Genomic DNA, 27,664 nt, shown 5'->3' with positions numbered 1-27,664 from the left:
CCGGTCCGTCAGGATTTTTTGGTGTGAAATTGTTTCGTAGACCCACCTCTGGGGAAGTATTGCTTGGGTATCTATTCTAAGGTAAGGAATCTATGGCTAGAAGTTGCTATCAGATGAACAAGTTACTTACCTTTGTTAATGCCTTATCTGGTATAGACTCTATCTAGCGCAGATTCCTTACTGACCCTCCCATCCTACCCGCTCTGCGAACAGATTTCTAGAGATAGGTTTGTTCCCTCTTTCAGGGCCCTAGTTTTCCACACCAGTGGTCAGTGTTCTTCATGGCTCTGCGCTCCTGGCATAGAAAGTCTCTAAAAGGAACCAATGTCAGCACACTGGGTGTCGCCTATATAAGCACCGCTTACGACACTTCCGGCGCGGACAACGCCAGCCACGCCCTACGGAGCCGAACAACTCCTTTTACCATTACGCAGGGGTACTGCTCACCAAAAATAATCATCATTCAGTCTGACGCCTGGGGATAATTCTAAAGTAAGGAATCTGTGACTAGCTAGAATCTCTACCAGATAAGGTATTACTGAAGGTAAGAGACTTGTTCATCAATGCCAAAGAGGAAACCCCAGACTCAATGTAGGCCTGGTGTAGTATGTCTGGATATATCTCATAGGGCTCTTTAGTAGAGGTGAGGGGGCATCTTTAGTATTGAACACCTCTGATCAATTGAGGAGAACTAATGCTGAAGCTCAACCTATCTCTCTGACTTCACAGAGACCTTCCAAAATGGTGAACATGGCAGGTTCAGTGCTCGGTAGGGGCCTAAATCAATTATGTAAGGAATTTGAAACAGGTCAGAATTTTCTACAGTCTAGTTGGTCAAGGGCAGTGGTCCTTAACCTTTAAACTTCTATTGACCCCCAATGAATTATTACTATAATTTGAGCAGCCCCACTGAGTCATTAGTGGAAGCGGGGGACCCCCAGCCTACGCAGTTTCTATGATTTGAACCTCAAAACAGTACACAAAAATACAAAAACTAGTATACACCTTACAAATGCTCAAATATGGAGATATTTTTTTTAATTCACAATCAAATGTAAAAAAGTCTAATTTTTAATGTTGCTTCATTTGTATACACTTTATTAATGTTAATGTATTCATTTTACTGTTATTTAATTTTGTAAAAAGAAAACAGTCATGGACCCCCTGAGTAGGCCTTTCAGGCCCCCAGGGATCCTCAGACCACAGGTTGGTCTTCGATGCTTTTTTACATTATGGCATGATGTCTGTCTTAAGTGTTTCTTAATAGTGTAAATGTGAGGTGATAGTAATGGGCTGTAGTTTTAATTAGATATGTTGGACAAATGTTTTGCTTTCAGGAGTTTGTTTTTATTCTGGATACCACTTTTAGCATATACCTGATGTTACTTAATTGAAGTGGTTGACCGGTGCAAAGACTTAGGTGTAGTGTTAGTACCAGGTCTCGGTTTGCCATTGGTGGTATGAGATGCTTCAAATGTGTATGGATTTTATATTTGTATGCATCAAGTGAGTGGCTGCCTAGAAGATTTTCCTTTGAGTTAAGACGATTATAGAAGTGCTATTACAGGCTGTCTGAATAGGGTTGCTATATGTGTCCCTGATGTCTCAGGAAGTTGCCTAATTGTTCTTGTGATGGAGCTATGTATGTATGTGTGAGATGTTGCTGTTGTTGTTGTTGCTGCTGCTCAGAGTTTATATGAGTGTGAGATCTATGCAAGGTTGCTGCACTTGGAAGGGTTATGTTGGATTTCTGACTCAGCCTGGAATGAACTAGCTTTGAAAGAGGATTGCTGGCTGATTAGGAAAGTGGGTAAGCTATTGTACTGGACTGGGTTAAATTGTTTCTTGAGTGATGACTGATTGGAGGATTGGTTTGCTATGCAGTAAATTATATAAGGTAATCCCCCTTGTGTTCAGAGGCAAGGGTGTTTAATTTATATATATAAACTTCATGTACTGAAATCTCCATTCAGGTTGTGCTTGTCAGCTATATCTCAGTAAGATTCCCCAAAGAAGGGACAATGCACAGGAAATTCAATTTTCCAAGATTCTTACATTCTTTACTGTTTTTCTAAAATGTGTTACCTATTTACCAACTACCTTGAAATTTGGTCTTTTTCAACAGATCAAGCGAATCTGGTTGCTCGATGCAAATGATCCTGGATATGTATCAGACATGTTTGGATGCAGTGCATACAATTTTCAACATGTTCCTTCATACAGAAGAATTGTGTCAATCCTAAGACCATTGAGTCGGCGTACATTAAGTTAAGCAAGAATAAACTTACAACCCTTGTTTCCATCCTTTTCAAAGAAAGGAAATTCTGATATAAGCTGAGTTTACACCAAAAGCATTTGTGTGTCGAGCAATGTGATTTTTCAATGTATTTTAACAAACACCCCACAGTTACTGTTGTCAGGTTTTTTCTTGAGTATCCGAACAAGCAGTAAATTCTTTCCACAATGACGGACTGAGAAATGGTGCGTTCATTTTAATAACTTCTTGTGTTTTCACTTCCTTCTGTCTCTTTATCCTTCCACTCTGTGTTCTTGCTAACCGTTTTCTTACGAAATAAGCCCTATTTTCTTCTTTCTCCACTTCATATCTGGTATTTAATTGTTCGGCCACATATTTCATTTCATCTGTCAGCCTCTTGCACTGTATTGTTACTTACCTGCTCAATTTTTCAACTATGAAAAGTATTCTTTTGACTAATTTACAGCGTAATCAGTCCACTTCTAATGAATTTCAAGCGGTAGTGGCAGCCTCATATTTATAGCACTGAAGACTTGTACAGAAGAAGAATGTAAAACTTTGGAGTCATTAGTAATTAATTAGTAATCAATTTGTAATATAGAATGTGTACATTGCATGCAATCTTTTGTTTTCTGGCTGTCCAGCAGAGGACAAAATATTTAAAGGTGTGAAATTGTATGGAGCTTACTTTAAAATAAGACACTGATTGCACACACTAAATTGTTTGCCAAACTGCAGCTTCTTCAAAAGAAGCAGACGTAGTTTTAGCAAACATTGTATTTTTTAAGTCTTGTATTTGGAATTTGACACATCAGTGTTTGACATATGTTTGGAATAAAAGATGCTATTCGAATTGCTGGCAATAAAGATATTTTTCTAATCATTGTGTTTTTTCTGGTGTAATAAAATACTTGATGTTTTAATATCACATTGTCTATATTTCTTCAAACTTCCCAGTTCCTCTGTCATTCTTGTCTTATACAACTTGACCTTTCTTTTTTTACTGAATTATTCCTTGTTTGTTCCATTACAATTTCCATAAAGTAATACAAACATCTTTTTCCCTCTTCAGATTTCGAACTTTGAAAAAAATTAGCAGCCAGATTTTCCAATCAAAATTTGCATAGAGGGTTTATTATGATTTTTTAATTGGATGGAACGTGACATTCCAATACTATGTGCCTTACACAAAACATATAAGGTTGCCTGTGTGTAACTCACTCATCTCACCTCTTTGAGTGGTAATATGCCAACTTGCTTCCACCACCTAGAAGCATCATAACTGTTTAAGCAGCTATTGCTAGATGTGCCAATTGGAACCCCTTTGAGTTTCCTTGGAAGATCTCATCTTTTGGTAAAATGAACCATGTGATTTATTAGCATTACACAACTGGGCTCCGTCTGCCTTGATTAGAGAGTGAGCAAAAGAGATGGATCGAAATGCACCATAGAGGGCATTTTGAAGGGCAAAGTGGTGGAATCAGGGAGGAATAAAATGAAAGAAAACGAGGAATGGTAAGAGAGGAAATAAATGGGAGTAAGGAGGATAATCAAATGGGTTGAGGCAGGGAGGAATAGAAGATACACAGCCAACCCTATGTAACATTAATAAGAGTACTATCAAGAATGTGAAGATACTGACTTGCACAACACACCCCAACAAAAAGCCAACCCATATACTCACACAAGTAGCCAGTATGTCACAGGATCCATCCCCTCCCATGGATAGTACAATGATGTCCCTAACTAGAACACTAAAGCTAGGAGCACAAGGAACACATGGTAAACAAGACAACACACAACTTTCTACAAGAGTGGGACCAGAAAATACTAAATATGTGATACACAAAAGTGCTCTTGTGTCAGAGGTGCCTAATTAAACTAGGGAGCCAAAATGCACTGGCGCAAATTAAGGCTGAGTCGGGATACATAATACTCCATAAGAGTACACTCTCTCCATGAAGTGCCAAATCAACATCCTGTTTATAAATTCCAAACAGCCATTAACCATAATGGGACATTGTCGTTTTGAAAAACATTGTAACATAACATGAAAGTGAGAAGCAGGAGTCTGCTTCACTCCTGGAGCTACGCAGCGAGCCTTACTCGAGCGCCGCCGCCGACGACTGCAGCCAGCTGGGCGTTTCCAACTCCGCTGCAGCTGGGTGCACACCTGACGAGACACCCAATTGCGCGGACAACGCTGCGGAGCTCAGAGGGGACGGAGGTAACGGAGGCAGCGCAAGAGCTGATGTCCACGCGGCAGACCAGATCTGCACGGAGTAGGAAGACTGCCCAGACGGGGAAAAAGGCGCATACAGGTACGATGGCGGCTGCAGCAGCGGTTACAGGGGTAGTGGCAGCGGGGTCACTAGGTGATAATTCCGAGACTCAACAAGCACAGACTACGAACTTAACAAATAACTCTGGCATATTAAAACATGACAATTTAAAAACTCGCAGTACTGGCGAGGTTGACAAGCGAAGCGAGGCTGACAAGCGCCATGATGCGAAACATGCTTCTGTTCCAGGTACGAAGGGTGGTGGTAGTGCTGAGCTCAGGCCAAGAACAGAGCTATCACTAACAGTTAAACCAAAAAGGAAAGTGAACGATAAAGCTGAGGAGATTCATGCGAACATAGCAACTACAGTACCAAGTAATAACTCTGTGGAGACCTTGGTAGAAAATTGTATCGAGGGAATGGCACAGGATATAGGGCTGGGAGCTGAGATGAGGTTTGGAAAGAAAGGCTCGGATAAGCTTCCCAACGCTAAGGTGCTAACAGGTTCAGAAACAAATTAACTTAACTTGGCTAAACCGAGCGAAAGTGGAAACACCACGGATACTTTGTTAACAAAAATAACAGAGGACTCACAACACATGGTACAAAACCAAAGGGTAGACCCTGAGGGTCTCAACATTAATACTAAGGCTCACTCGCAGATTGATAAGATTAAAACAAAAGAGAAGAAATGCGGAGGCGATCTGTCTCAGGAATCTGGGACCAAATCAGACGAAGATTCAAATGTAGAATACGAGGAACTATCAGAAGAAGAGGGGCTCGACGAGGCACTTAGAGCTCTAACAAGCAAAAAATCGGTATCAAGGAAAACCAAGAGGAAGGTCAAAACTAAGCAAAAAACCCTCTTACTAAAGACAACTTGTAAAGAATTGGCAGGAAATAAAAAAAGTCGACTAATAGATGACAGCCCTCTGAGAAGGTGGATAGAGGCCAAAGGTGGAGTCAAGAATATGGCCTTAAGACTCTCTGGGGCCAGTCCCGACGAGGTGAATGTGCAGATGCATAATACTCAGGGGGATAACTTAACACCTTAGCTGCGTGTAAACACTCCTCCCCAGTGCTGCGCTGTCCATTGGAACCAGTGCTGAATGGACGTCCAATGGTCGTGCGCAGCACTGGGGAGGTAGCGCTGCTGACGACCATTGGCCGTCAGCAGCACTTAAGGGGTTAAACAACGCTAAAAACGTAAATAAATCCATGGACCTTTTAATCGACTCTAGCCCAAGTGCAATTTCTATAAACCAAGAGACATATAGCTATATGGACACAGCTATTACAGAAACGAATGGCGGACCAAGAACAGGGACCCCCCCGGTAACCTCAACAACTTCCCCTATCTTCACCTCCGATATTTCTCTGCTTCCTCCCACACATAACAAAGTGGTGAAAGATGCTGAAGATCAAGATCTTGAACTATTAGCCTATAACGCTGACCAGACAAGCGAAGCCACTGAATCTATAGTATCTAGTTTGAGGAAAATTCAACCACATCCAGCTCTGAACTCTGATGTTAATTCAGGTGAAACTCTAGAACATGACTCTGTAGAGGTTGTGTTGGATGATGCAAATCTCAAATCTCAAAAAATAATATCTGGTCTTACTTCCTTACCCGCTCAAAAACCCTCTCAATTGATCTCACTTGATACTTCAAACTCCTCAGTCCCAACGAATATATCAATGGAGTCAATCATGCAGACTCTCATAGAACAAAGAGTGGAGATCCAACAGCAATATCTACAGTTAAGGGAAGATAATACCAAGATACAAGGAACTATGAGAGATATTTGCCAAGGCTTGGGAGGAGTGACATAAGATATAGAGGATATAAAACAACGAATAGTGGAAGTGGAAGAAGATGTGAACCAGACTACGTCAACTGTTAAACAGAATACATCAAGAGTGTCTCTGCTGGAAGCTAAAGTGGAGGATTTGGAAAACCGGGCACGAAGACAAAACCTTAGACTATTCGGTATACAGAAGGTATGGAGGGGTCCAATCCGAGAGCTTTCATGGTGAAACTTTTTCAAAGAGCTTTTATGGACCTTGCTGATTGGGATTGGGATTCCCAGTTGCAGAGAGTACATAGACTTCCCTTAGTTCAAAGAAACACAATTAGCAAATTCCCTAGACCTTTTTCGGTCGAGGACCGGAAATGCTGGCTTGCCAGCTTCCGGGAGGAGTCGTATGTTACTTAGTAGGGATCTGGAACCCGCCTCCCTCGCCCGTCTCTCCTCATTGGCTGGCTTCCTAAAAGGAGGCCAGCCATTGGAGGAGAGAGCCGTCCCTCCAAATAAGCTCCGTCTTTTTCGGATTCGGGGGCGTGATTTTTTGCATTCTTTAGCCCTGTGACGTGGTCTGTCACTCAGGGCGCAAAAAACACGCCCCCGAATCTGAAAATGGCGGCGCTTTTCTTTAGGCCATTTCTCAACAACAGCCGCCCCAAGAAGTCGCAGCCTCCTCCACCTGGCAGTCTCTGTGTGCCCATTTTCTATTTGCGAGAGAGAATCGAATCGGCAGCCCCTGCACGCCGTTCCCGCCCCCCCCCCGCCAGGCCCGGCCCCCGCCAGTCCCGTCCCCCCCCCCCCGCGCCTGCAGGCCAGGCTATCTTTCCCAGATGCGCAGGCACCGTGGCTTGCAATGTTAGCTTCGGCTTAGGCCCACGAGGAGCTTGCTGCCGGGTGCAGCGTGGCCCGAGCGGGTGGCGAGTAGAGGGGGGCCTGGGTTTTGGGAAGCCTCCATCACCCCCTCCCGTCCAGACCATTTGGCGGATCCGCTATGGGTCACGTAGCCCCTCACCACCATCCCCCTCCGCCCGGACCGCTTCGGCTGGGGAGCGGCCGGTCCTCAGCGGTTCTCATCAGGGGTGGATCAGTGTCACCTGGGCCTTTAAGAAGCAGGGGGTGGCCCGTAAAGCGCGGCCTGTTCACTCGCGGGCATCTAGGCGCTGGATAAGAGACGTTAGACGCCAAAAACCAGCCCCAAGATGGACCCGGAAACAACGGACATTTTCTCTTTACCGTTTCGAAAGATGCCCAAATACTCACATAACTACTCGAGCTTCAGTAGGAAGGACAGTCAGTGGCCAGCTTGAATTCGCATCAGCGATAAGCAGTGCCACGGGCAAGGTGGTACCGGCAGGTGCGAACTGTTGTTTTTACTGCAAGTATAAATAAACCTTGAACAGAGTCGATGGGGCGTTCTGCTCAGGGTTTTATTTTTGTTTTGTTTTTTAGTTAATAAGAGATGCTCTCAGCGCCTATTTGCACTGTTTGGAGGCAGTTTGTCTAAATCATTTCTAAATGTGTGTGGCCATTTGGTAAGTCCCATCAGGTTTCGTATATGTTTTACTTACAGGTTTTGTATAGCGTCCACCTGTCGAGCGACGGTATCATGGCCCTATAGGGAGTGAGCAAAGGGGGGGTCAGGAACGTGTACCAGGGCAACCTCCACCTACATATAAAACGAAAGTATGGAACAAAGACACTTTTGAACCGGAGGGGAAAGGATTTGGGAGACGGTCACAGGGAGGTACTGGCAATGTGTGCACCCTAAATGAATGCGGGGGCGGGGGGAGGTGCCTCTCTCCCTGGGCTTTAAACCTCGCCATGTCCTAATCCAGCATGACAGTTCAGATATTTTGTTGTATGCACAGTAGCCTGCGTCTGTATGTGTGTCCCTGTGTCATCAATGTGTGGCTGCTTGCTGCGTGTGCTCGTGCACTCGCACTATACTAAAGTGCAGCCTACTGGCTTTGTCAATGCAGGTTTTGAACGTGACCTCCAGGGCCTCTGCCAGGCAGCAGCAGATGGCAGCAGGGGCCAGCCTTTCAACCCGCCCACAGATGGGCATCCCTGGCTGCACCGGAGCGCCCCTTCCTTCCCCCTCTTCCACAGGCTGTTGTGGCTGCCACACTGCGCGCTCGGCTCGGTATTTGTTCAGGGCTGACAGAGGCCTGGAAACAAAGCGGCTACACGTTTTGAAGGCAGAAAAAAAGCACAGGAGCCTCGGGGCTTCCAACAGATGTCATCACAAGCCACTTCCTACAAATTAGAAAAAAAAGGAAAGTAACCCCTCAGGTTAACTGTGGGGCGAGGCCACACACGGCGCGGGGCAAGGAAGACCTGCACGGCAGGCAGCAGCAAAGCGCTTCGGTCAGATCACGTTCCAGGGCAGCGCCTTATTTCACCGGCCTGACTTTTACCTGCATTTCTATGTACAAAGCTTTACGGTGCAATCAGGGCTCTTGCCAATAGCGGCGAGGCCATCCCAACCTCCTCTGCCAGGGCCGGCTGGCTGCGTGTGGTTTCAGACACACAAAAAAGCTGTCAGCTAATTATCAAGGATTGTTCTCGTTCAGAAGTGAGAGCGCACTCGGCCGTCCACCAGATTATATGCAGATTCAGCAGTATCCCAGCAGCCCTTGCGCGGTGCTACTTCTAAGCGCTTGCCCGAGTCTGGCAGAGCTGGGGATCCGTCAGCCAGCCTGCTGCAGGGGCCCCGAGCCCACCAAGACCGGGTTTTCAAGCGACGGTCAGGGCAACTAGAGGCTCGGTGCCCAAGCTGCAGGCATGCTGGGGCCAGCGAGCCGTCTGGCTGCCGCGCCCCCGGCGTTGGCACTGGGCGCTGTGTGTGGGCACAGCCTCATGGAAAGTTGAAAGTTATCACGTCACGACAGGAGCACCATTCCGAGTCAATGCTCCTGCTGGCGAGATAGCTCAGTGGGCTAAAGCACATGCTGCTACTGTGGTTACTCCGAGAGAGCACCATTCCGAGTCAATGCTCCTGCTGGCGAGATAGCGTAGTGGGCTAAAGCACATGCTGCTACTGTGGTTACTCAGAGAGACTCGGGTCTTAGAGCTCACACGGTTGGCAGCCTTTGAAGGGCAATACACGTGAAAACACTATATTGGACAACCATGATAGCGCTACTTACCACCATAAAGCCATTGCAACAAGTGTAACATATAACAAGCATTGGCAAAGCCAATAGGGCTCACCATTGGAACGGAGTGGCTTTGCCAACGGTTTTAGCCATGCGGCACACAACTCTGTGCGCTATACTTTTTAGGTCTCGGGACCGTTAAGCTGCGAAGCAGCTTCCGGTCAGGAGATTTAATGACTCTTAGTAGGGCAGTTTAGACCCGCCTCTCAGCTCAGTTCGCTTCCATTGGCTGGCTTCCTAAACAGAGGCCAGCCATTGGAAGAGAAGTGAGTCACTCCAAACAAGCCCCGTCTTTTTCGGATTCGGGGGCGTAAGTTTTGCTGTTCTTTAGCTCGTGACGTCGTCCGTGACTCAGGACAGCAAAACACGCCCCCGAATTCGAAAAATTCCGATAGCGTGTGGCTCTGTGTGCGTGGCTCTGTCTGTGTGTGTGCGCGTGGCTCTGTCTGTGTGTGTGTGCGTGTGGCTCTGTCTGTGTGTGTGTGTGCGCGTGGCTCTGTCTGTGTGTGTGCGTGCGCGTGGCTCTGTCTGTGTGTGTGTGTGGGCGTGGCTCTGTCTGTGTGTGTGTGTGTGCGTGGCTCTGTCTGTGTGTGTGTGTGTGCGCGGCTCTGTGTGTGGCTCTGTGTCCGCGAATACTCTCTTCTACTCTCTAATGCTCACCTATTGCCATTGGAAATGACAATACCATTAATTTATGTTTTTAAAAAAAATGAAAAAAAAATGTCATGAGCAATGCTAATAGCTCTACCTTTAATAATGCCGAGACCATTGCATTGTAAATGCTTGTTTGATTTACTTTGGTAACTTTCTTTTGCGACAAGCAGTAGCATTTAAGGCTAAACCCAATAATCCTGTCACCGTCGATAATCTCACTTTCTTTGGGAAATCGGACTTAAGCAAGACTACAATGGATAAACGGTGGGAGCTTCGGAAGATGTTAGATGCTTTCAAAAACTTAGGCTGCATGGCTTATCTTCAAGAACCTGCTCGCCTTAAGGTCATCCGAAATGGCCAAGCTGTTTTCTTCACTGATCTATCATCCGCTGAACAATCTCTGGAAAAATTCTCTCGGGAGAATGAAAAAAGAAATCAAAAAGAGAAAGAAAACTAATGTGGGGGGAGGGGAAAGAAAATTTAAAAAAATATATATATATCGTGTATTGAACTTGTATCTAATGAGCAACTGGACATTTTCTGTATACTCGTACAAATACACATTTCTTTCACTTTATATGCGGGTGAGCTTAACCTCTCTTCTCCTTTTCCTTTTCTCTCTTTCTTTTTTTCCTCTTTGGGTATGAGCAAAATATGGACAAAATAAGGATTAAACTAAGACGAGGCATGAGCAGTCTCTCATGTATGCACTTTCACTACGCTGCCCCTACAGCGGCAGCAAATGCTAGAGGGGTGCTCCCCCCTAAGGGACGGGTTGCAGCAAGGGAGGGGGTGGGGTTGTTACAGGGGTGGGTGTGACAACTGGTGTCAAGGGTGGTGGGCGGAAATAAGGGGGAAAAATTTGATTGCAAGATTCGACTTTTTTTTAAGAGTAGTAGGAAGGAAAACTTAACGATTGTGAAACAAGCAAAGGTAGAGGGGAACAATATGTACAAGAGCAACAGTATAATAGCTAAATGCTTAAACTAAGAATTTTATGCTGGAATGTAGATGGCCTAAATAGTAAAAGCAAAAGAAATTTGGTACAAGAAGAGATTAAAATGTACAATCCTAATATAGTTCTGGTTTCAGAAACCCACATAAAATATCAAGACAGAAAGCTACTATCACAACTAAGTTATGAATTGGTTGTATGCACAACTCTAAACGAGACTATAAGAGGGGTAGCTATTCTAAAACAAAGAGGAGTCCCATTAGAAATAACTAAAACTGCTTCAGATACTCGAGGAAGGTGGGCAATAGCACAGATGCAAGGTGATAATGTGAAACTGGTATTATGTGTAATATATGGACCAAATATTGATAATCCCAAAGTATTTGAAGAGCTAAGCTTAGAACTACTTGAATGGGAAGGAGAAACTATTATTGCCGGGGACTTTAACTGTGTCATGGATTATAAAATAGATTCTACGGGGCCAAAGAACTTTAAAAGAATATACAAAGTTAGAGCAGCAATCTTAGAACTTGCAAGATTGAATAATATCAGAGATTTATGGCGGTCTAAGCATCATATGTTGGCAGGCTTCACTCACTATTCTGCGCGACATAGATCTTGCTCTAGAATTGATATGATATGGGCCTCTGATTAAATGTTAGACAACTGTGAGATTGAAATTTGCCCTAAAGTTACATCTGATCACAAACCCTTGCTATTGGAAGTTATAATTAAAGATCAAAATAAAGAACCACGAAAGTTCACTTTTCCGAGACACTTACTAGGTGATCTAACATTTATCTCATTAGTCAAAAAGCACATACAGGAGTTTATCACATTAAATATCAACTCGGCTAGCATAAACACTGTATGGGATACTTGTAAGTGTAGCATTAGGGGGTTTGTCCAACAGTATGTATTCAGGCTTAATGCTGAAAGCCGCAATAAAAATAAAAAATTGACATCAAAATTACTAGACTTGGAAGTACAACTGGCTGAGGCAACACTACACTCAAAAAACAAGGGATTAGAGCACAATTGGCGGAACTACAAGCAGGACTAAAAAAAACTTTGAGAGAAAGATATGTAGCAAAACTACAAAAATATAAACTAGATCAATACGAAGGTGGCGATCGTATTGGGAAAATATTGGCTTTTAAAACCGCGGATAGAAAAGCTAAAACTAAAATTAAGGAAATAACAGGATCAGATTCAATAACTTATGAACGAGAGGATCAAATATTAAATCAATTTGCCAAATTTTACCAACAACTCTATACACCAGAGGCTATACCACATAAAACAGAGATTTTACAATATCTTGACCAATACTTAATTCCACCGTGGGCTTTAAATCTTGAAGTACTCCAACAATTAAACTCTAATGTAACACTTGAGGAGATAAAACTAGCAATCGATCATTTACCCTTAGGGAAGGCGGTTGGAGAAGATAGTATACCCGTGGAATTTTACAAACTTTGCTCTCAAGAACTGCTACCGCTACTACAAAATGTGATTAATTCAATTATTGTTTCCAAGCAAGCACCCGCATCATGGAAAATTGCCAAAATTATCTTTTTTTTGGAAAAGGGAAAACCCGAAAAAGAATGTGGTTCGTATCGGCCCATATCTTTACTTAATTCTGACGTTAAAATTTTTGCTAAAATTTTAGCCAACCGCTTAGCTCCCTGTATGCCGGACATTGTCAATCCTCAACAACATGGTTTCGTAGTGGGCAGAGATACTACCTTGCATGTAAATACTTCAATTACAGCTTTTGATGTAGCGGAAACCACTAACACCCCACTCGGTATGATAATGTTAGATGCGGAAAAAGCATTTGACCGAGTGGGGTGGGAATATCTGTGGGCAGTAATAAGTCAAATGGGAATCACTGGCTCCTACTTAGATTGGGTTAGGTCACTTTATGATGAACCACGGGCTATGATAAGCTATGGAGGCAAAGACTCAGCCAATTTTAAGATAGCAAGAGGTACAAGACAGGGTTGCCCCCTTTCCCCATTACTTTTTGCTTTGTCTTTAGAACCTTTTTTAAACGCTTTAAATGACCAAATCAATATTATACCAGCTTATCATGGAAACATAGCTCTTAAATTAACCGCCTTCGCTGATGACATAGCAATTTATACATCCGACGTTAATAAAGCTATGCCAGAAATCATAAATGAGAAAATTACAAAAAACAATTTGATGGACAGAATGTAGATCAATGTCTTACATTCACCCCAGTACAAGGATCTGGGCCTAAATCCATCGTTTTTTGCACTCCACACCACCCTGGGTTAGATAATGGCTTTATGCAAATCAGCTCTGACCCTGTGCCCCATGGGAACAGTCCAGTCCGAACTACACAGCCATATCTTTCCCAGACCGGAATCAAGCATCCGAGGACCGGACCGGTTTCGAGGTAACACCTCTCATCAGCCCGGCTAGCTTGACTCCAGTGGTGTGGAGGCTCTGGGACCCACGTCTGAGCTACCCCAGTACACTCAGGGAGAAAATTACAAAAAACAATTTGATGGACAGAATGTAGACCAATGTCTTACATTCACCCCAGTACAAGGATCTGGGCCTAAATCCATCGTTTTTTGCACTCCACACCACCCTGGGTTAGATAATGGCTTTATGCAAATCAGCTCTGACCCTGTGCCCCATGGGAACAGTCCAGTCCGAACTACACAGCCATATCTTTCCCAGACCGGAATCAAGCATCCGAGGACCGGACCGGTTTCGAGGTAACACCTCTCATCAGCCCGGCTAGCTTGACTCCAGTGGTGTGGAGGCTCTGGGGCCCACGTCTGAGCTACCCCAGTACACTCAGGGAGAAAATTACAAAAAACAATTTGATGGACAGAATGTAGATCAATGTCTTACATTCACCCCAGTACAAGGATCTGGGCCTAAATCCATCGTTTTTTGCACTCCACACCACCCTGGGTTAGATAATGGCTTTATGCAAATCAGCTCTGACCCTGTGCCCCATGGGAACAGTCCAGTCCGAACTACACAGCCATATCTTTCCCAGACCGGAATCAAGCATCCGAGGACCGGACCGGTTTCGAGGTAACACCTCTCATCAGCCCGGCTAGCTTGACTCCAGTGGTGTGGAGGCTCTGGGACCCACGTCTGAGCTACCCCAGTACACTCAGGGAGAAAATTACAAAAAACAATTTGATGGACAGAATGTAGATCAATGTCTTACATTCACCCCAGTACAAGGATCTGTGCCTAAATCCATCGTTTTTTGCACTCCACACCACCCTGGGTTAGATAATGGCTTTATGCAAATCAGCTCTGACCCTGTGCCCCATGGGAACAGTCCAGTCCGAACTACACAGCCATATCTTTCCCAGACCGGAATCAAGCATCCGAGGACCGGACCGGTTTCGAGGTAACACCTCTCATCAGCCCGGCTAGCTTGACTCCAGTGGTGTGGAGGCTCTGGGACCCACGTCTGAGCTACCCCAGTACACTCAGGGAGAAAATTACAAAAAACAATTTGATGGACAGAATGTAGATCAATGTCTTACATTCACCCCAGTACAAGGATCTGGGCCTAAATCCATCGTTTTTTGCACTCCACACCACCCTGGGTTAGATAATGGCTTTATGCAAATCAGCTCTGACCCTGTGCCCCATGGGAACAGTCCAGTCCGAACTACACAGCCATATCTTTCCCAGACCGGAATCAAGCATCCGAGGACCGGACCGGTTTCGAGGTAACACCTCTCATCAGCCCGGCTAGCTTGACTCCAGTGGTGTGGAGGCTCTGGGACCCACGTCTGAGCTACCCCAGTACACTCAGGGAGAAAATTACAAAAAACAATTTGATGGACAGAATGTAGATCAATGTCTTACATTCACCCCAGTACAAGGATCTGGGCCTAAATCCATCGTTTTTTGCACTCCACACCACCCTGGGTTAGATAATGGCTTTATGCAAATCAGCTCTGACCCTGTGCCCCATGGGAACAGTCCAGTCCGAACTACACAGCCATATCTTTCCCAGACCGGAATCAAGCATCCGAGTCAAGCTAGCCGGGCTGATGAGAGGTGTTACCTCGAAACCGGTCCGGTCCTCGGATGCTTGATTCCGTTCTGGGAAGGACATGGCTTTTGTAGTTCGGACTGGACTGTTCCCATGGGGCACAGGGTCAGAGCTGATTTGCATATCGCCATTGTCTAACCCTGGGTGGTGTGGAGTGCAAAAAAACGATGGATTTGGGCCCAGATCCTTGTACTGGGGTGAATGTAAGACATTGATCTACATTCTGTCCATCAAATTGTTTTTTGTAATTTTCTCCCTGAGTGTACTGGGGTAGCTCAGACGTGGGTCCCAGAGCCTCCACACCACTGGAGTCAAGCTAGCCGGGCTGATGAGAGGTGTTACCTCGAAACCGGTCCGGTCCTCGGATGCTTGATTCCGGTCTGGGAAAGATATGGCTGTGTAGTTCGGACTGGACTGTGGATTTGGGCCCAGATCTTTGGACTGGGTTGAGTGTGTGACATTGATCCACATTCGGTCCATCACCTGTTGTGTTTGCAGAAATCATAAATGAAGCACAAAACTTTGGGAGAATTTCTGGGTATAAACTGAACGTGAACAAAACCCAAATTATACTTAATTATACCCCGGATACACATATCTTTGACACATGCAAAGAAGCCGTTTATTTAGGTATTAAACTCACTGCTAAAGTGGGGGAAATTTTGAAAATAAACTATGAGTCATTCTTAAAGGAAACTACTGCTAGTCTCAAAAAATGGCACAAAATACCTCTTAGTCTGATAGGGAGACTTAATTTGATTAAGATGAAAATTTTACCTAAGTTGTTGTATTTGTGTAGAGCCATACCGCTGCAACCAAATAAACTTTTTTTTAGAAAATTAGACAGTATATGTAGTAGCTTCATATGGAGGTATAAAAAGGCACGAAGGGCGGTTAAATTCTTGACACTGCCAATTTCTAAAGGGGGACTTACTTTTCCGGACTTTAACCTCTACTTTTTAGCTACTTTTTTTCTACGCATAAGGAGCTTATTAAAAAATACTCCTTCTTTATTTTTCCATCAGTATATGTTAGGCGCCGATTTTAACCAATTCCTACTACGTGTTCATGATCCAAACTACTTTAAACGGGTCAAATTTAAGACTGCAAAACATGCTATAAAAATTTGGGACAAAATTTTACACGTTAGTAACAGTTCATTTTACAACGCCGAACTTAGATTATGGAATAATCCCGGTCTCCCGGGCATATTCTCGGACGGTTTGGCGAATCGCTGGATTAGACATGAAATAAATACACTAGGAGACCTTTACGGTACCAATGGCTTGATCGACTTCGAGAACCTAAAAATTACTAATGGGCTCACCGATGATATGCACTTTAGATATAGACAATTGAGAGATTTTTTCCATAGCAAAATGAGAATAACGGAAGCTAAACACTCAGACATTCTTGAGTGTATTTACTCTGATAAAACAAAATCATTAATAAAACTGGGATACAAATGGTTAATTAAGGATAAGGGAGAAAACACAACTCAAATTGCAGTTAAATGGTCTCGTAGACTAAATTTAAATATAAACTCTATACAGATCAGAAACGCTTTAACTCACTTAAGCGATATAGTACATTCATCTAACCTTAGAATGCAACTATATAGGACAATTACTGAGCTGTATTATACACCACAAAAAATATCCAGTTGGGCGCAAGGAAACCCGATATCAGACAAATCTATGTGTGTTAAATGTAATACTGTTGCGGCTGGAATCGAACATATGTTATTTTCTTGTCCAGCATTCTCTACTTTTTGGAACGGAATATCCGACTATTTCAGAATTAACCAGATAGCTATACCGGAGCTTACTGTACAAATGGTTTTATTAGACATCCAGGATAGTAATAGTCCCAATAAGGATCTTATAACGATTTTGCTAGCATGCGCAAGACTAACTATAGCTAGGGCATGGATATCTAAAGAACCCCCTAAAGCGGCGGACTGGCTTACTCTGGTTCACGAAATCAGAACCATGGAACTCTCACTAGCCAAATTTAGAGGCCCAAAAGCCCTTATTAGAAAAGAAAGGATTTGGAAGCATTTTTTTGAAGGGCAAGAAGGGGGAACAGGCCTCTAATACTTCTTTTCTTTCTCTTTTTCTGTTTACCTTCTCAAGTTTTGTGGCAAAATGTACTTCTGTTTTCAAGCTTTGAATGGTTTCCATACCTCTACTCTACGTCTGTATTCTTTTATATATGTTTAATTCTTAAAACGATACCAGTGGTACTATATTGTTAAAAACTGAATTTCATTATGGAACCGAAATGTAATGGTTATTGTCGTATCCTGCAATAATAAAAACTATTTAAAAAAAAAACATGAAAGTGAGAGAGCGAGAGAGCGAGAGAGAGAATGAATGGGACACTGTCTGATGGGGAAAAGAGAGATGGAAAAAAGAAAGGGGAATTTATTAAGGGATTGTACGAGGCTGGCTTAGTATGGTGCACACTTATTTAAGTGATGCGCCTTGCAGTGATCCAGGCACCCGTCATGGGGAGTTTAATGGTCTTTGAAAGCTCTCAAAGTGGTAGTTGTGGAGAGCAGCCTTCAGCTTATCTTGAAGGCATGTTAGCAGTTTGTTTTACCTGTTTGAACTTAGTGTGTAAGTTAAATTTAAAAGAATCACACAGTGTTTATATACAAAATACTTCTGTTTATTACACAACACTCACTAACACATTGGTATATCTCCTACCCGGAGATATCAACACAATACACAACAATACTCCAAATGCAATAAGGTAAGTAGCACAAAATACAGTGGTCACCAGGGGGAGACCAAACCATATACTAGGAAAGTGGAATGCGAACTGCAAAAGAGGATAGGACTTGACCAAAAGACCCTGAGGAGTCGGGGGCACAAGGAACCACCCCACAGAGGCTGTTTGCAGAGAGGGAACACAGCTGTGTGATCAATGGAAGTCAATGGAGAAGTCACAGTTGCATTTTTGCAGAAGGATCATTCTCAGAGGACCCCGAAGAATCCCCTTGGAGGACGGAATGTAGGAGAGCCACCCAATCCGTGGATGCCCCAGGAACCTGGGTTACCTACACCAGGGAAGCCAGGTGCATAATGGTGAAGAGACTTTGGAAACCTCCGTAGATGACAAGCACTACAAACCATATAAAAGCAGTACACAAACAAGGATCAGTTTTGGCCACATAAAGTTCCTGATTGCCTGCTCTGTGCCTTACTTCCAAAAATGCTGCACCAGAGGAGGAAGAAAAATTATATGGAGACCACCATGATCTTGGAGTTTATTGTGAGACACCACAAATGGCACGGTATTTTTAATTCACTCACACCCACTCCACCACAATTTCACTTGCACCACACATAGTCCTTCACAACCAAGTGCTCCTACGTAGTTCGCAAGTCGTAGCACGCCCCTTTTTGTAGAGAACTGGGATGGCCCCAATGATGAAGCATGTCACCGTGGGGAAACCCCGGTGAGTGAGGGGACTCTAGAAAGAAAGGTTTCTTTCTTATCGGTTTTTACTGACCAAAGTTGATCAGTGACCATAACTCAAGCTAGGTCTCTGAACCCAAAAAAAATGGGTTCCTACTTTCATAGAACATGGATATGAAATGTCTGTCTGTGTTGCACCACAATTGTGACTATGGAAGTTGTCCCAAGTATGTGTAAAAAGTATAGTGAGTCAGAGCCTTATGTGTCTCCTTCTGTACGTTGCACTACAAGCCCCAGAATCCTTTGTGATAAAAATGGCAAATCCCATTTCTACCATCAAAAACAGGGGCCCAGCAATGCTAGCGTATATACCTAACACTGGTAAATAGCAATAGACAAAGTGCTCCTTTCACTTAGCCATATGAAGCAGGGGCAAGTAAGAGTGGTGGGGGGCGGGCAGGGGGTGAATTGACAGACAACGGAATACAGAAAATAAAATATAAAAAGGATCAAAACCACTTACCTTGCACTCACCGATTCGCCGAGCGCAAGGTAAGTGGTTTTATTTTTTTAATAGATTTATTTTCCCTATTCCATCGTCTGTTGAATTGACCCCTCCCGCCCCGCCATACCGCCACACAGCCACCACTGCTCCTACGTGCATTAGCTGCGGCAGCACTTATCATACTATTAGCATGGAGATGCAGTAAGGACATTTCTGGCAAGATGCACATGTACATTTTTGGTTTGCTGACTTTCCTCTGTTCTCCTCTATTGACACATTTAACTAGAGTACAGTCATCCACTGTAGCAGGTGTCCCTGCATCTGCTGGGAGGAAAAGACATCATCCACAGCAATCCATACCACCATCACAAACTAGTAAGGAAAAGTGGTCAGGAGAGGGTCCAAAAGCCTACATTGTTAGTAGGCAACACATGGATATATTACATGTATTCCATCAACAGTGCCAGAACTGTGAACTGAACTATGAAATTGAGTGCATCACATGTTGCAACTGGAATGTTAATTAGCAAAAACACATATCTTTGTAGGCCCAATGATCTTGTCCAGGATTTCAGTCCCCACAGTGACATCTCCTACTTGGTTGGCTGTGACATCGGGTCAGAAACCACACACTGGGCAGATGTGGGACCCTGGCAAGTAAACCCAAGAATGATGTACCTGTATGCTCATGCTCTCAAAATGTAGATTTAATGTCTGCAGTATGTTGTATGTGTTCACCATCTTTGTTTTCTCTCATCTCAATATTCCCACATATGGCATTTTACAGCATTCAATATCACACCATGGTGGCTAGTAAAAGGATGACCCTACATGTATGGCAAGTGAGTGCAGTATGTACATTATAGACTATATTGTGTCATATGAAGTGGAGTAGCCACAACTGGATTGTAAGTCAATGATATGAAAACTCTCAAGCAAAATCGCAGGGCACAAAATGTATAGAAATTGATGTGGATGAGGGTCGCACTGATCCCAGTTAGGTTGTGTTGTTTTGGGAGGGGTGTATGGGCTGCTAAGGTGGATGTAGAGGAAGTGAAATATATATATATATATCTGGTAGCTGAACTGCACAACGTACATCCAGTGTAGGCGGCAACCATCCAAGCTACTACACTTTACCACAGTATGTGATCCCAGTCAAATGTTGAAGTCAGTTTGCCTCCTCTTCTCATATATAAGTGACAGGATAATATATGAGGTTAGGATTTGTGCTGTACAAAACATCATCAATTGACAACTAAGTTCTACCATGATGTCGTACATATATAATAAATTGTAAATTGATACTTGTATAGCGCACTACTCACTCGCAAGGGTCTCAAGGCGCTTGTACGAATACCGCTGTGGAACCCGTCCTGGCTTTCCCTGTGAGGCGTCCACTCCTGGGCACCCCCAGGGTGAAGGCCAGGCATCCTTAGCATTGTGGGGGCCGTTGTGGAGATTAAGCAAGCTATTGCCCAGAGTTGCAGAGTGGGACTCTATGATTAGAATAGGCACCGAGGCGAGAATTATCAGGTCCGTGGAATTTTTGAGCCCAAGACCCGCCGAGGTGGGGAATTGAACCCTGATCCCGGGCTAGACCTCTGCATCAGGGTCTGCCGCTCTAACCATTGAGCCATTGAACAGAGGTCACACACCTAGATTGAACATAACAAATGTGTGATCTCCCAGTCCTAAATGGGTGTTGTGACTTCATGGGGAGGGAAAGAATAAGTTACTTCAGCACTTGATCAATCGAAATGAGAGAAAACATAAAAAACACACCAAGCATGAATCAATCATAAGAATATATTGAACAATTAATCACTTTTTAATTTTTTTGGTATAGAAATAACGTAATGGGACTGTCACAGGCAATAAACATGGAAATTCTATAAAACGGCGCATTAGGTAAATGGAGGCATGGGACACCTGATGGTACAACTTTGTCATCCCTCACATCATACTTTCAGACACATATTGCAGTTAATTTACTTACCATCTCTCTGCTCCAGCTGAGTATGGAGGGTTGGCCGGGCTGCCCTCAGGACCCTCTTGTACAGTGGCAAGAGGCATATAGTGCTGGGAGGACTGGCCCCAGAATTCCTGGGCCTTAATCCTGGCCTAGCGTTTTTGGGCCTCCCAGTGATGCATGCCCTGCGGGCCATAGGCGCCCCCTGCACTGCAGCTGCAGCGCTCCGCAATGGTAGACCAGAGTCTGGTCAGTGTTGCATTGCTCAGCTGGTCCTCGGGCCCCCCATACAGCTGAGGGTACTTTTCTAGCACCCCCTCTGCTAAGATGCCCAATTCCCTTTCAGTGAAAGGGGTGCTTTCTGATAGATACATCTGCCAGTGGATTCCTCACCTTGTGAATATCCCCCTTGCGTCAGCAACATTCGGAAATTATTTTGTAGCTTCGCGCTGACGTGGACTCGGACATCATAGAGACACGGCATCGCTCGCGACTCCGCTGACGTCACCGACGCCTACAATAGGCCCACGCCGGCGTGATGACATCAGTTCCCTTTTTTCCGCGTCATCGACGCTAACGGTTTCAGGATACTCAGTAGCTTTGGTAACTCTGTTACTATATTACCTTGTTTTCTTGTTCTCTTGCCTCTTTGTCTCCCTAAAATGTCGACAAAGAAGACCGGATTTAAGCCCTGCAGGGAGGGCAGGAAGATGATGTCCATTACGGATCCGCACCAAGACTGCCTTTGGTGTTTATGCTCCGACCACGACGTGGATGGATGTTCATCGTGCCGAAAAATGAACCCAAAGGCCCTGCGAGAGAGAGAAACCAAACTTCTTGTAGCGAAGCTGAAAGCCGGCAAAGGTAGGAAGACTTCAAGATCCCATTCGAGGAGGTCGAGGTCGAGGTCGAAGTCAAGATCAAAGTCTCGAGAGGCATCGGCTTCGTAGTCCTCGTCGGAGCATGCTTCGAGGTCGCATAAGAAGCACAAGAGAAGAAGGCATGAGTCTCGACATCATTCGGGTGAGAAGTTGGGCTCGAAGTCGAGGTCGCCCAAAAAGGTTCGATCGAAGGTGATCCCGCCGCAAGAGACTTCGGATCGGGAAGGTGAGGCCTCGCCTTCGGAGTCACAAGTACATTCTCCGGCTCCGACTTCAAATCCAACTCCGACGCCGTCTCCGGCTCAAGAGGAGGAGGAGGAAGTCCCTGTGGAGGAGGAAGAATCGGCGCCTGTAAAAGAGCCAGAATCGAACCTACCTCGAGATCGGCCTGAGGGTGTTCACCCACCTTTTCCTGCACCAGGCCAGGACCCATCAGCGTTCCTGAACGCTATGTATGGCGTATTCTCAAGAGTATGGTACCCCTCTGGTGCACCTTCGGGTCCCATGGGTCCAATGGCATTTAATTTAGGTGTTCCACACTCTTATGCCCCGGCACCATTCATGCCGTTTATGCCAGCCCCGACGCCGCCGTGGCAGTACCCGGCTCCGCCGAGGTCGACACCGGCGCGGCCGAAGTCGACGACTCCGATACCGGCGTCGCCCGCTCCAAGCAGACCTTGGAGCATCCTACTGGGCCATCGGATTCAGTGCCGACGTCGGCTCCGGCTCCGTCGGAGTCGATGGTGGATCCGGCTGCGAGACGCGTTAAGAAGAGGTCTAGGAGGGAAGCACAACGCCTCTTGGAGGAACAAGGTACATCGAGTCTCATCCAGACTTGGAGGAAGGTGAGCTGGATGAGGATTGCTTCAAAGAACTGGCTGATGCTAGTGGCCTAGATTTTTCCCCAGAGTGGGAGTTACCATCAGGTCCGGATGCGCCTTCGAAGGATGTCCAGCCATATCATGTGGTAATGAGGAAGGCGGCAGGACTTTTACATTTGACATTACCTACTGTTGAATTTAAGTCAAATCTGCTTACGGAAGTACTCCATTCACCAAGCTCAGCAGTGGAGCCGTTACTCCCATTTAATGAGGCTTTAACTGAACCCATTATGGAGGTGTGTAAAAAGCCGCTTTCTGCACCTGCTGTTTTAAAAAGTGTGGCGAGGAGATATAGGGTGGCACCGGAAGACCCTGCCTTTTTAACATCTCACCCTTCTCCTGAAAGCCTAGTAATTCAGGCTGCGTGCTCTAAGAAGTCAGTTGGTGCTTTTCCCCAGGTGCCTGGTGACAAGGAGGCCAAGAAGCAAGATCAAGTGGCCAAGAAGACATTCTCCTCCGCAAGTATGGCGTTAAAGTCAACGAATGCCACTTGTCTCATGGGGAGGTATGTGCACGCACTAATGGACTCAATGCGCACGTTGATTCCAAAGATTCCAGATGACAGCAGGGGTGACTTTGAGGAGGTGTTGTCTGATACTCAAGCAGCAGCTCGTCAATTTATCCAAAGCGGACTAGATACAGCTGATTCTGTGGCACGGATCATGGGCACTGCGGTAGCCACTAGAATATCAGCGTGGCTAAAATCCTCGGATTTTTCAGCAGATGTGCAGGCAGCTCTGTTAGATCTGCCATTTGGCAAGAAGGCAGATACAGCCTTAGAGAGGTTTAAAGACAGTAGAGCAACTGCTAAATCTCTTGGACTTCAAGGAAGAGGTTCAACGACCAGGAAGTTCAGAGGATTTGGACGCTCTTCATTTCTGAACTATAGACAAGGTCAACAGCAGCAACAACAGCAGCAGCAGCAAAATACCTTGTATAGGTCATATAGGGGAAAGCAAAGGTCTCGTCCTCGAGGACATCACGCCTCTTCCTCCTCCACCTCCTCCAACCCCCCAGCTACAGAAAAGCAGCCCTAGATCCGCCATTCAGGATCATGTGGGTCCGGTGGGGGGTCGGCTTACTTACTTTCTACGGGATTGGGAATCGGTTACATCAGATCTTTGGGTTCTCAATCTCGTAGAAAATGGGTATGCCCTTCCCTTTCGGGAATTCCCTCCCAAATACCCTCCTTGCCAATGTTATTGCACAGAGGAACATCTGTTACTTCTACAGGAGGAAGTACAGACTCTGTTAAGAAAGGGTGTGATAGAGGTGGTACCAGAGCAGGAAAGGGGTCAAGGATGCTACTCAGGAATTACGGAATTTCTGATCCCCAAGAAGGATGGCAGACTTCGTCTGATCCTGGATCTCAGGATCTTGAATCTCTATCTGAAACAGGAGAAATTCAAGATGCTCACCCTTGCACAGGTTCTTCAAGCGCTGCTGGAAGAAGACTGGATGGTGTCGCTCGACTTGCAGGATGCGTATTTTCACATACCAATCCTGAAGTCGCACAGGAAATATCTCCGTTTTACGGTGGGGTTGCAACACTACCAGTTTGCGGTCCTTCCTTTTGAAATTACTACTGCGCCTCGAGTCTTCACCAAGGTGATGGCGGTGGTGGCAGCACATCTCAGAAGGTCGGGGATCCCGGTTTTCCCGTATTTGGACGACTGGCTGATCAAAGCAGAGTCGTCAGAGAAAGTGCTCCAACATCTGCAAGAGACAACCCAGTTGTTGTACAGGTTGCGTTTTTCAATAAATGTACCCAAGTCTCACCTGGTGCCCTCCCAGTGCAACCTGTTCATAGGTGCGGTACTGGACACAACTGTGTGTCGTGCATTCCCTCCTCCTCAAAGGATTCGCGACATACAGGAAATGATTCCTTTATTTTTCAGTGGAGCGGTTGTTCCAGTCCTGATGGTCCTTCGCCTGCTTGGTCTGATGGCTTCATGCATCCTGTTGGTAAACCATGCACGCTGGCACATGAGGGCGCTCCAGTGGTGTCTCCGCAGGCAGTGGTATCAACACAATGGGGATCTCAGGGAGTCGGTGAGGATCTCCAGAGTAGCTGCAGCGGATGTGTCTTGGTGGGGTGTGGAAGGCAACCTTTCTCAAGGGAAGCCTTTTCATCTGCCTCATCCGGTAGCCACAGTTTTAACGGATGCATCCACTCTAGGGTTGGGTGCTCATCTGGAGGATCTGGAGGTCAAGGGTCTTTGGTCTCCAGAGGAAAGGTTGCTTCATATCAACCTTCTGGAATTGCGGGCGATACGTTTGGCGCTCAAGGCCTTCCTTCCTTCCCTTCGCGGTCGGTCGGTTCATGTCCTGACGGACAACACGACCGCAATGTGGTACATCAACAAACAGGGAGGTGTGGGGTCGCAGTGTCTCAGCAGGGAAGCACTGAGGCTCTGGTCCTGGGTTCAGGACCATCAGATTTATCTGATGGCAAGTCATCTGGCCGGGGTTCTGAACGTTCGTGCAGAAAATCTCAGTCGGCAGTTCTCGGCCGACCACAAGTGGAGGCTCCATCCAGAGGTAGTTCGCGACATCTTTCAGATGTGGGGAACTCCTTGGGTGGACCTGTTTGCCACTCACGAGAATGCTCACTGTCCGTCTTTCTGCAGTCTCCAGTATCCGATGCAAGGAGCCTTGGGGGACGCGTTTCAGTTGAGTTGGGGAAGTCAACTCCTTTACGCATTTCCTCCCATACCCTTGATTCCTCGGGTTCTGAGTAAGATTCGCCAAGACCGGGCACAAGTTATATTGGTCGCCCCGGATTGGCCCAGAAGGGTGTGGTATACAGATCTTCTCCACCTCTCCTCTCACCCGCCGCTCCGTCTCCCTCTCAGGGCAGACCTCCTCTCTCAGATGGAGGGGCAGGTTCTACACCCCACCTCCAGACATTACACCTTCATGCCTGGAGATTGAACGGGGCAACCTGATTTCCTTTTCTCTCCCGCCTGATGTGGTGGATGTCATTTTATCAGCCAGGCGTGACTTCACTAAGTCCATATATTCCTACAGATGGTCAAGATTTGTCGCATGGTGTGGAGAGAAAACAATTGACCCTTTGAAAGCCCATTTATCTGATGTTCTCCAGTTTGCGCACTCTCTGGCGCAGTAAGGACTTGCTGTTGCCACAGTTAAGGGCTATCTTTCAGCTCTGTCGGCATTTCTCTGCTTGCCAGACCAGCCATCTCTTTTTAAGTCGCCTGTAGTTTTGAGGTTTTTGAAGGGCCTCACAAATAAGTTCCCTCCTGTTCCTTTTATTGTGCCTCAGTGGGACTTAAATCTTGTTTTGACCTTTTTGATGGGTGCTCCCTTTGAGCCCCTTCACAAATGTCCTATGAGGCTCTTGACTCTAAAGACAGTCTTCCTCGTTGCAATAACCTCAGCAAGGAGGGTAAGTGAGCTTCAAGCTCTTAGTTCCAAGACCCCATTCTTGACCATTCATGCTGATCGAATGGTTCTTAGGACCAGGGCTGCTTTTCTCCCTAAGGTGGTGACTCCTTTCCACCTTGGACAATCCATTACCCTTCCTACCTTTTATCCTCCCCCTCACCCTTCCAAGGAGGAGGCGAGACTGCATTGTCTAGACCCTAGGAGAGCTGTAAGCTTTTACATGGACAGAACGAAAGACTGTTGTGTGGATGACCAGCTCTTCATTGGTTTTGCTGGTTGTAAAAAAGGAAGAGCGTTCCATAAAAGAACGTTATCAAGGTGGATCGTCCTCTGCATTAAGATCTGCTACTCTTTGGCCGGTAAGGAACCACCAGAGGGTATACAGGCTCATTCTACAAGGGCTAAGTCGTCATCCTCAGCATTGGCTAGAGGTGTGCCTGTGGAGGATATTTGCAGAGCTGCAACTTGGACCTCCCTCCACACCTTCGCGAAGCATTACTGCTTAGATACCGAAGTGAGGAGGGAGGGTCACTTTGCGCGCTCTGTTCTCCAGGACTTCCTGGTTTAGAAGAGTGGACACCCTCCTCCGGGAATGGGGACTGCTGTGGGACTCTATTTTCAAGGTGAGGAATCCACTGGCAGATGTATCTATCAGAAGAACAAGTTACTTACCTTCGGTAACGCTTTTTCTGGTAGATACAGTATCTGCCTGTGGATTCCTCACTGACCCACCCGCCTCCCCGTTGTCCACTCTTCTATACCAGAATTACTGTAATGTTTTTACTTCATGGTCAAGAAAATATGTTATTTCAAATGTTTTCTGCATTTGCTTCACACTGTGTGTGTTACCTTGACTATTGTGTACTGTGTATACTGTGTATATATCTTCTGTCATTGGTCCGTCCGTGTGCCTCGAAAGCACGGAAAAAAGGGCGGAACTGATGTCATCACGCCGGCGTGGGCCTATTGTAGGCGTCGGTGACGTCAGCGGAGTCGCGAGCGATGCCGTGTCTCTATGACGTCCGAGTCCACGTCGGCGCGAATCTACAAAAGAATTTCTGAATGTTGCTGACGCAAGGGGGATATTCACAAAGTGAGGAATCCACAGGCAGATACTTTATCTACCAGAAAAAGCGTTACCGAAGGTAAGTAACTTGTTCTTCTTCTCCATTCCCTCAGCCATGTTGGGGGAAGTTGGGTTATACAGAGCAGCAGAATGGCAGAGGATCTGATCTGTGACAGAGGATGACTCAGAATGAACAGAAAATGGCTGCCAGCAGCTTCCTATGAAGTATTTCCTGCCTACCACTTCCTGTATGTCATTTCCTTTAAGAATAGATTGGGTTAAGGGCCGTTTCCGAAATCTCCGGCCCGAGTGTGAACAGAGGTGCTGCATGAGGAGCGGAAA

The 27,664-nt window shown here is 45.6% G+C and overlaps 1 protein-coding gene across 3 annotated transcripts in view; it reads left to right on the top strand.

Annotated features, from left to right (window-relative positions):
- The window catches only part of VWA3A (von Willebrand factor A domain containing 3A), a 544,099-nt gene extending 540,959 nt beyond the window's left edge, over positions 1-3,140 (top strand). For all 3 annotated transcript variants that reach the window (XM_086940772.1, XM_086940773.1, XM_086940771.1), the window contains one exon: positions 2,126-3,140. The gene's annotated coding sequence lies outside the window, so the exon portion shown is untranslated. The remainder of the gene's footprint in view (positions 1-2,125) is intronic.
- Positions 3,141-27,664: the final 24,524 nt, after the last annotated feature.

Source organism: Lissotriton vulgaris, chromosome 10 (genome assembly GCF_964263255.1).
Source record: "Lissotriton vulgaris chromosome 10, aLisVul1.2, whole genome shotgun sequence".
NCBI classification, from domain to species: Eukaryota; Metazoa; Chordata; class Amphibia; order Caudata; family Salamandridae; genus Lissotriton; species Lissotriton vulgaris.
The sequence above is the reverse complement of the archived record's forward strand: the minus strand, read 5'-3'. Positions and strand labels throughout refer to the sequence as shown.